Genomic DNA, 10,436 nt, shown 5'->3' on the forward strand with positions numbered 1-10,436 from the left:
CAGCAAATTTACTTTACTATCCTTAGTGGAAATGGGAGGTCCAGCTCAAGATGAGTTCAGGACTGAAAAATTCAGATACACTTTTTTACTTTGAAGTCATTGTGTGTAATTCCAGCCTACCAATTACAGTCTGTTGTTATTAGTTTAGTCATTCTTTTACTAATACTCTGAACACAATTTTCCCGTTGTCCTTTAGTTACACCTCTCCCAACACCCTAATCCAGGACGTAGCCAACCATCTGTCTCTCCTGTGCAAGCTGTGAGGCTGATGGGAAAGTTCACACATCTGAGATTAAAACCATTGCAAACTGACTGGGACTTCAATCCTGCCCAGGAATCCTGCTAGGTTTCTCTTGTCGACTCTCTCTCACCTCCTGTCATTTCTCTCTCTCCCAAGAGATTATCTCACTGCCTACATTTATCTATATATTTCACAGAGACTATAGAAGCCTTCAGAAGATAACCCAACTTTGCACCACCATACCCATAAGCCTACCTGAAATTGCTCTCTTCTTTTCCACTTTCTCTCCCATTACAAGAGATGAGGTATCGTGGGAGGAGGTCATCAAGCGGATGTGAACAACTGGTTGACCCATCAGCTGGACCAGCAATCGGAGGCTCCTTACCCCCTCCTCTGCCCTTGGGATGTGTGTTCTGCCCACCGTTCCCACACTAGGAGTCATTTCAAGGACACAGCCTTGAGAGAGTAATATGTTGCTGAGACCATCTGGACGGTATACATGACTGAACCCTGTGAAGGCCTCTATATAAACTTTTAAGATTCTGGTGGGCAGTTGCAGGTATCTACTTGTCTTGGGGCCTCCCAAGACAAGCCTCACATGTAAGATTCCTTGCTTATTAAAACTGCCACCTACCAATCTGGAGTAGTCTGCCTCTTTCTTCAGGCTCTCCCTGCCCTCTGCATATGGGGGCCAGTTTTGAGTTTCATCTGGGGATCTCCTGAGGTTGTGAACCAACAGGTATCTCCATTCTCCAAGAAAAGAAATATTTCGATTTCAAAGAAAACTCCCGAATACTAACCTAGCTTCTCCTTCTCTTCGTAGGCAATCCCCTTTAAGGAGTTTTTTATTCTTAATAGTCTTCAGTGCTCTCCTTTCCTTTCTCTCCTATCTTCTCTAATCTGAAAATCTGTCCCATCACACAACTGACAACCTCCCTGTGCTCTAGAACTTCAGGGACCAGGTATAAGGCAACTGAGAAAAGTATCAACTTCTGTTTTGTTCTCATACAGCTGCCATAACCATCCACGGGAAACCTTACAAGTTGAAGAGCACAGCAAGAATGCCGAGTGTACACACATCTTGTACAATGACAGCTGCTTCTCTCCCCACACCTCCCCTCTCCATGCCTCCAACTTCTCCTCATTCCCCAACTCCTGCAAAATTTCCTTTGTGCTGATACAAGAACTTTCTTACTTGACTGTTGTCTTCATTGTGTTGTGGTTCTTCTCATCCACATATCCTTACCGTGATGGAAGAATACGTCTTCACACTTGGCAGAGTTCCAACATCAGACTTTGTGGGCCAAGCTATAATTTTGACTAGGTCTTTAACTATCCAAAAATGGGAATATTACCTGAAAAACATGTTAACTTGTGAATTTTACCTAGTCATAGATTAAATACAATTCGTTTAAGTCACACGTTTACAACGCTTACACATTGCACCACAGAGATCACCTCTCACTAGGGTCACCACCAACAAGCGTGTTCTAAATCCAGAAGGAACTTTTATTATTATTACTTGACTTGACTTTACAGAGGTATTTGACACAGTTCATTACGCGTTCTTATGTACTCGTCATTTTACAAGCAAACAAAACACCTCAATTCTGTGACCATGTGACCACACCCTCCCCTGACATTCTCCTCTGTCCTAAGCCACTCTTTTCAGGCTCCTTTCTCAGCTCTTCCTCCTCAATTTGACTATTAATATTTGATTTGTACACGGCTCTAAAGTAAACCTCGTTTTCTTCTCACTCTGTGTTCTGTGCCCAGATTGTCTCACTCCGTCCACAGGCTTTAATTTTTATCTATGCATTGATTATTCCCAAATGTTTTATCTATAGCCCAAATTATTTTTCTGAGCTCAGATCCACACACAGACATCTAAAATTCACGATATGCAAAATCAAACTCATCATTCCCCCCTTCCCCCTCCAAAAACAGACTTCTCCATTATTCTTTATTTCAGTTATAGCACTAGCCTTTACCTAACTGTTAAGCCAGAAATCTGAGGTACTGTTTTATGAATACATGTGTGTATCTGAGAACATAAAATAGATTTCTTAACTTGAGTTGCATTCAGAAAAATGTTTGAAGGCCAAATTTACCATATAAAGTGCTTAGGAAAGTGTCTGACACACAGTAACTATTGTAAAATGTTAGTAATTATTTTAACTATTGTCATTAAACCCTCATTCTTCTTCACTGTCCCTTCACAGCCAATGCATCACCAAATCTTCTTGTTTTATTTCATAAACATACCTTTATCTCATCTACTTTCCTCCAAGGCTTCTGCACTGGCCTACTCTAAACTGCTATGTCTCTCACCCAGCCCACTATAACAGCCCCCTAACTGCTCTTCTGATGACCACTCTTGCCCCTCCTCAGATTCTTCCCCATCCGGCCTCCAGGTTGACCTGTTCGTGAAACCAATGTGATCCAGTCCACACCTCTCCCTCCTCCATTAGCATCTTTCAAAAAATTCATTATTAATATGGTCTATATAGCTTTGGTTTATATGCATATCGATTCACTCATCACTCTCCCACTCTGCCAATATATTCCAGCTATACCGTCCCTTCTCTCGGTTTCCTGATCTCACCAAATTCCTTTCCAATTCTGGGCTTCTGCACCTCTGTTTTCTCTGCCTAGAATACAACCGTACACTGCCACCCATCCCCTACTTTTTGCCTAACTACGTTCTACTTATTTTCTTAGTCTAAGTTTATAGTTTAAAGTTTACATTCTCCAGGAAGCTTTACCTGATATCTTTCAATTAGTAAATTCCAAACCATACATCATGGCCCACAGTGTGTTATGGAATCAACTCAGTGTATCTATAACCAGTATTTTTCAAAAAGTGTTATGTTATGGTGTGAATTGGGAGGGGTGGGATGGATAGGATGGATACATAACGCATTACATGCAGTTAAGGTAAAGTACTATTTTAGAAATTTGTGTGTGTGTGTTGGTGATGAAAGAGAGTATATTTTTCTCACTGATTCACATTCAAAAATAAGTTTAAAAGCACAAGTTTGAAAACCACTCTTCTAAGTGATATTCATCATTTATTTCTTTTTATAACACCAGCGTTTGCCTTTTAGTAAAATGAACACACTCAGGCTGTTATCTGTACATATCTGTGTTTGTCTTACATAAAATTTAGGAAGTAAAGTATGCTAAGACTTAACCTCCATTAAATAATGTGTCAAAACATAACCTCCATTAAATAATAGATTATTTTCTAAAGTTGGGCCCTCATCACTGAGGGTTTCTTTTTTCAGCACCTATCATAAAGCCATAAAATGAGGAACATAAGGATGGATCTTTTGCTACAGGTGCTGCTACCCCTGCTAATTTCAGGTTCAGCAACCACATAAACCCGGGCCGGCAGGCAGACATGCCAGAGTTCCAATGCCTTCTCTGTTGGCTGCCAGTTTAAAACTTTTTGCAAGTTACATAACTCTCTGAAGTTTTTTGTTTCCTCATCTATTTTTTGGAGATGACACTCTGCCTTATTGAGTTATAAATGTTAAATGGGACAACATGCACTTAGAATAGTGTCTTTCAAGTGTCAGGCCTTTAATAAATGTTGGTTCCATTCCTCTTCTCTATTTCTTTTCCTTCTCCAATCCCTAGATGTTGTTCCTTTTCTAAGTACAGTCAGCATCCTGAGACTACTGGCTTGGTCTCCTAACAATGGCTTTTCTAACATATAATATGTGATCCTATTTCACACTTATTTGCTAATGTAATTGTAATGTAATCAAATTAATTTCAATTACAATATAAGCCAAACTAATGACATCATGAAGTTTTTAATTTTTTTCATCTTATTCATATTCTCTTCTATTCTCCTATTTATAGCTGAGCAGGCCACCCGTTTGGACAATCTCTCTCAGTGATTCTACGATTCACATTCAAATATTCCAAGTCAGGTGTGGAAATTTGGAATCTCTTCTGTATAAATCGGACTGTTTGCTATACAATGTAGGTGTGCTGTCACTTTCTAGCAGATTATGCCCATGGGTTGAGGGAAAATAAAGTGTGTCTCAAAAGGAAGATCTTATTACGGCTCCACCAAAATGTGCTGTATGAAATAACTGAAATGGACATCATGATTTGATTGACCTAACAAAAGTTACTATTTTACTCATCCTCAGTTCAGGACTAAAGAATCTATCATCATTTCTTAGAGTGTCCATGAAATTCTATACAGATAACCTATTAAAGAAATAAGATGAGGAAAAAAAGATAGATATTTAACAACTCAATGGAAGTTGTAAGACAAGAAGCATTTCAAATACTAATAAAAGTCTCATTAAAATAACGATAACTGTAGTTAGTAATTTAAGGAAAGTGGGATTGAAAAAGCTTGATTCTCTTCTGTACACCTGGTTGCATTGATTTCACATGTCCCTCAACGTGGAAGACATACAGAAGAAATGAACAAAAGTGAATTAACCACAACTAATTCCCAAAATATCCCCAGAAATTCATATTAAAGCCTCAAGCATCAATACTAATTCTTTAAAGTTTGTTTCTTGCCTTTTAAATAAAACTCTTTTCATCCAGACATGCCTCTGTGTCTGGATGTCAAAAAGAAAAAGAAAATTGAACATAATAGTTTTAAGAGACATAACTTTGAAAGCAGCATCATCTTTTGAGCAAGCTACTCCTCAATTTGTAACAACTCGGATTTTCTAAATGTGCTTATTTCATAAGATGTTGAAACATTTCTAAAGCCTGGTGACAATATTTATTCAAGTCTACATAGTCTTTATTTTAGAAAGTGTTAGGCAGTTTGCTCTTGAACAAGGTCACGCATTTTAAAAGCTGCTGTATAGAGAACAGGTAATAAGCATAACCACAATTTCTCTTTATGTTAGACATATTCATAAATAAAATAATGCTTCATAATTTAAAGTATCTCCATTTTATTATTATTATTTGTTATATGTTATCACCAACAAATTCATGTGGGGTCCGGAATCCTCACTTTTTATGAGAAAAATATAAAGAGATATTCCTTGAGTGATTTTCCTAAGAGAGAAAACAAATCCTGGTCTCAATTTTTTAAGTCTGTAGTAACTAAGTAGGTGTCTGCTCTGTGAACTGAATACAGAATTCAGGTTTCTATAAACAAAAAGTTCTGTTAGAATTAGAAAAAAAAATTATGGTATTATTTCTAAGTTGACTTGCTAAATCGTTGTCATTATACACCTCCATCTGACTCATCTATCTTACGTACTTTATTTCAGTTTTCTCCTAAGTTCTGTTATCTAACTCCAGAAATCAGAAAGAGGCACCAGAATCATAATTCTAGATAGAAATTTGACAAAATTCTCTTTTGTAAAAATATTGAATTTGAATATATATATATATTCTATGTCTTTTATCTAATCCCAGGAACTGGAAAATCTCTTAATTTGTGAAAGACTGCATCCAGTTACACAAAACGAAAACATCGGTTTTGCTAAGTTTTGAATTAAATTTTCCCAGTGAAAAACTAAACTAATCAAGAGTGAATTTTTTAAATGATTTTTGCCACAATTCCTCATTTGGGGAATAAAAATCAGGTCTCTGAAATTTATACTTTAAAAACTATAATATGTCTGGGGCCAGCCCGGTGGCGCAAGCAGTTAAGTGCATGCACTCCGCTGTGGCGACCCGGGGTTCGCTGGTTTGGATCATGGGCGCTCACCAACGCACAGCTTGGCAGGCCATGCTGTGGTGGCGTCCCATATAAAGTGGAGGAAGATGGGCATAGATGTTAGCCCAGGGTCAGTCTTCCTCAGCAGGAAAAAAAAGGGGAGGATTGGCAGATGTTAGCATAGGGCTGATCTGCCTCACACACACACACACAAATATATATATATAATGTTTGAAAATTAATGATCAAACAATGATTTTGTTTCCCAGATGGCTAACAGATAATTTTGGTTATTTTCTCTTGGGTCTGAACTGAACCATCTTTAACCACTATCAAAACTCTCACCTACTCCTTATACATCAATTATTAATATGGAAAGTAAAAAGGGGGAGAGAAAAACTAACATCATTGAAGTTTATAACTAGGAAGTTGTCATTATGCCGAACATTTTATATTTCTTATTATATTTATTATATATTACAGAAAATAAAAATTAATCAAGTAATATGTAATAATAGTAGTTTTAAGTCATTTGCAAAGAATTAGAGTTTCACCTTAGATTTCTAAAACGTGATCTCTCTCTCAACATCACTTCCATCACCAGTGAAATATTTTGATGTTGTACTAGAATCATGTAACATAAGTCATTTTCACTTCTTGTCCTCAGTAGCATTGAAATATGTATATTTTAAATTAATTATATTTCAATTAATTTTGACTTGCAGCTTCTTTTCTATCATAATGAATTCAGAAAGTTAATTAACTTGATGACAAGATATAAAAACAGCATTAGGCAAAAGGCCCTTATCTAAAACCATAAAAGAAATAAAATGTCATCCGTCATTTCAATTCATTGTACCTTATCACTTAACTATCAAATGATATAGTTCTGACATTTAGAAGAAAGATGATGTGCATAATAAATGTCAGGGCTTTTTTCCCCTCCAAATACAACTTTATTTTCAAAAAGCATAACAACAAAATGCAGGTGTCATGTAATTTGTTCTTCTTTTCACATGGTAAGCTTTGCCTAGAAACAAGCATCAGCCAAACCTGATATCTGTTGCCTAGCAACCATCTGACAATTGTATGACTTAGATGACCTGGATATATTTCTGACTGTTAACGCTTACACAACTGAGTTACTTAAACACTTAAAAACTCTTAGGGTTCCCTGGTCAAGAATATTGAAATGAAATTTAATTTTAACCTGCAATTATTTAATTAGGTTGATTATTCTTATTGAAGGAATTAAAGAATTAGAATAAACACAGTAAAGAGTTCTAAAAACAGCAATAAATTATTTAAAAAAACATTGAATAATGGCTTGAATTTTCTTATCTAGTAGGCTTAAGAATAAAAAGTACACTGAGTATCTCTTGTAATTAAAGCCTCGGTTTCTACCTTTATCATCTAATTTATATGCATATATGTTTTCCCAAAATTTCAATGTCACAAAAAATTCTGAAAAATAAGATCATTGACATTAGTTCAGCTTTGTCAATAACAAACTTCTCCAGTGCTTAAAGCAAAAATTATAAAGCTAAACAAAGAGAAGTTAATCTGCCTGGCATTCAGGCAAACATATTAATCTCTAATATAAATATGAAGCAATAAAATTAAGGATTGCATCTGTTAAAAATAGTTAGACTTCCAAAAAATACATTTACTGCATATATTGTGTGAGCACTAGCAAATGAGGGATAAAGAGACAAAGAAGAAAAAGACTCAAAGTTTTTGCAAAACAGTGACATTTAAATAAGTACAATTTTCCCACTTCTTGAGGCTAAAAAGTACTCAAATGCTTTGCTGAACTCTCTGACGACACTGTGTCTTTAAAATGTTAATTTCCACTTGTAGGAACCAAGTGTTTAAAGTTCTTCCAACAAATTGAAGTAATTATAAACAAAATAATTTTTATCACATTAGTCAAACTACTATAAAATTTTATATGGATTGCAGTAGGCAAAAAAAAGTGTGTATCTGTCTATATACAGTAATTAAGAACAAAACTAACTGGGTACTTGTATATCTAAATTTTAAAATTATTAATGCATAGGATATCTTCCTATTATAACTGAATAAATTCACTATAAAAATCAATTTATTAAACCCTGAAATAAAAAGCAGACTCATTTGTAAATGGGCCAAATGTTTGCAATATTGGAAGATGGCCCCTACTCATTGCAGAGAAACACTGATTCTCCAGGGATAATTTATAATACAGTTGATTGGAAATGCTTCTATGAATATATGAAGTATCACTTTAAAAACAATGAAATCAATTTGTATCATTCAGGCAATTTATAAAGTCGTAAATGTAATTTAATTGATGGTTTTTAACTCAATGATATATTTAACTCAATGAAATAGCTTAAATCGTAGAACTTGGAAGGTAATGGGAGAAAAATTAAGATAACCATATGTCCCAAGAGTTTTGCATCAAATGGAAAAAGAAAGGATGGTAATTAAAAGAAAAATCAGAATCAAATCAGGATATTTGTTGTTATTTTTATAGAGAGAAAAAAGAATATTCTCAAAGATAGAGATGAAGAATAAGGGCAATAATAACAATGAAGAAAAAGGCACCATTTATAGAATGAGAGGATGATTTTTGTGGAAGTAAATCTGAGAAAAGTAAGGAAAGGAAACGTTCCCTAGAGATGGAAGAACATCACCTGGTGTTGGGATTAAGGAGTGAAAGTTAGGGACTCCATTTATATACCGAGGTGAACATTGGGAAGGGAGGAGTATAGAGATGTAAGGTAAGTTTCATCTTTGCATTTCTCTTTACCCGGACATAGCGAGCTGGGTCTTTTCTGACCTTCTTAAAGATGAAGGAAAGACAAACAACCCTCCCATTACAAATGCTCCAGTGCCGTCTGACCAGTCTGTCCAGGAAAGACCTCTTCTGCAGCAGTCATGGCCGTGTTCCAGCTCTGCCCTGGGTATGAAAGCCCACCTGTGGGAGGGCAAGGAGGCCAATGCAACTGGGAAGGAGCCAAGAGCAGTTGGAGTGTCTTCACACAATCTGGTGGAAATGCCATTAAATTGTCCCTGCCTTGTTGCCGCAAACATCATACACTCTGTGCTTGTGCAAATCCAAAGGACATAGAACAGGAGGACGCTGATCCTGTAGGACAAGAAGGGAAAAGAAATTAACTTTAATGGATACAGACTTTATTCCAGCTGTTTGAAAATTGAACAGTTATGACCATTGAATTTTGGTATCAGATAAACCCAGATGCCAGTGTAGGCTTTGCAACCTGTGTGAACTTGGGCAAGTTATGGAATCTTTATGAGACAAGATATTCATTGCCAATTAAAAAGACCAATACCTTATTAAAATAAAATGAAATGATGTATGTAAAGCACTTAGGATACTGCCTGGCACATATTAAGTGCTTGAAAATAAAGGGGAAAAAATGTGTAATTGGTGGGGCCGGCCCAGTGGCGCAAGCGGTTAAGTGCGCGCGCTCCGCTGCGGCGGCCCGGGGTTCGCTGGTTCGGATCCTGGGCGCGCACCGAAGTACTGCTTGGTAAGCCATGCTGTGGCGGCGTCCCATATAAAGTGGAGGAAGATAGGCACCGATGTTAGCCCAGGGCCGTCTTCCTCAGCAAAAAAAGAGGAGGATTGGCGGATGTTAGCTCAGGGCTGATCTCCTCACAAAAAAAAAAAAAAAAAAAAAAAAAAAAAAATGTGTAATTGGGGGCTACAGGATGGAACAGATATTTTGCACTTATAAACACGTTCACAGATATTCCCATGATATGTAAATAAGAAATACAAGACTTTCATTTCACATCCACTCTGTACTCAATTTGAGTATATTAACTTATTTATAGTCTCAAAACTCTTTGTGAAGTAAACACAATTACTGTCACTTACTAAATGAGAAGCCTGTGATTAAAATATTTTTTGTAACTTATCAAAGTTGGCTCATCTAGCAATTTTTAGAATCTGTTTTGTGCCAAGTACTTCTCTAGATGTTCAGTATACAGAAGTCAATAACTAAGGCAAAATGAAGGCTGCCAGCACTAGTCTTCTAACCTGGGTCTTGTTATTCCAAATCCTCTGTTCCTTTCGTACGCTGCTTTCTAATTTGAAACAGCTAAATTGAATGCCCTTTTCCCTGGTGGTGAGCAACCAAGAGAATTCTAAGGTAGCCACAGTTTTAATCAGCATGAAATATCTAAACCACAGATCGAGTGGGTTTAGTGTATAAATCCCAGAGGAAAGTTAATGAAACCAGAATGTTGAATATTGTTACACATATATAGTCAGCCATAATTGGCCAACAGTAAATGTTGGTTTTATATAAGCAATCAAGCTAAAATAAGTATATAGTTTTAATGTTAGTAAGGATTCAGCTTAAAGGTTAATAGAATAGCTCGTGCATTCAACGAATATTTATTGAACAATTCCTAAGTACCAAAGTGTAATTCCTAACTCCTAAATTAGGAATTACAGAGGTAAAGATGAGCAAGACTTAGAGTCCTGTACGGGATGTAAGTAAGCAGGGAATGACCATGTAGTGT

General features: G+C 36.4%; 1 long non-coding RNA gene across 2 annotated transcripts in view; it reads right to left on the reverse strand.

Moving 5' to 3' along the window:
• Nucleotides 1-7,148, reverse strand: part of LOC131402674 (uncharacterized) — a 48,942-nt gene extending 41,794 nt beyond the window's left edge. The window contains exons 1-2 of one of the 2 annotated variants that reach the window (XR_009218880.1): nucleotides 6,452-7,148; nucleotides 1,437-1,596 (exon numbers count right to left, since the gene is read on the reverse strand). This is a non-coding gene — a long non-coding RNA (uncharacterized LOC131402674). The remainder of the gene's footprint in view (nucleotides 1-1,436; nucleotides 1,597-6,451) is intronic. The other variant, XR_009218881.1, reaches the window with a different exon arrangement.
• Nucleotides 7,149-10,436: the final 3,288 nt, after the last annotated feature.

The sequence above is a fragment of the Diceros bicornis genome, unplaced genomic scaffold (assembly GCF_020826845.1).
Source record: "Diceros bicornis minor isolate mBicDic1 unplaced genomic scaffold, mDicBic1.mat.cur scaffold_207_ctg1, whole genome shotgun sequence".
NCBI lineage: Eukaryota > Metazoa > Chordata > Mammalia > Perissodactyla > Rhinocerotidae > Diceros > Diceros bicornis.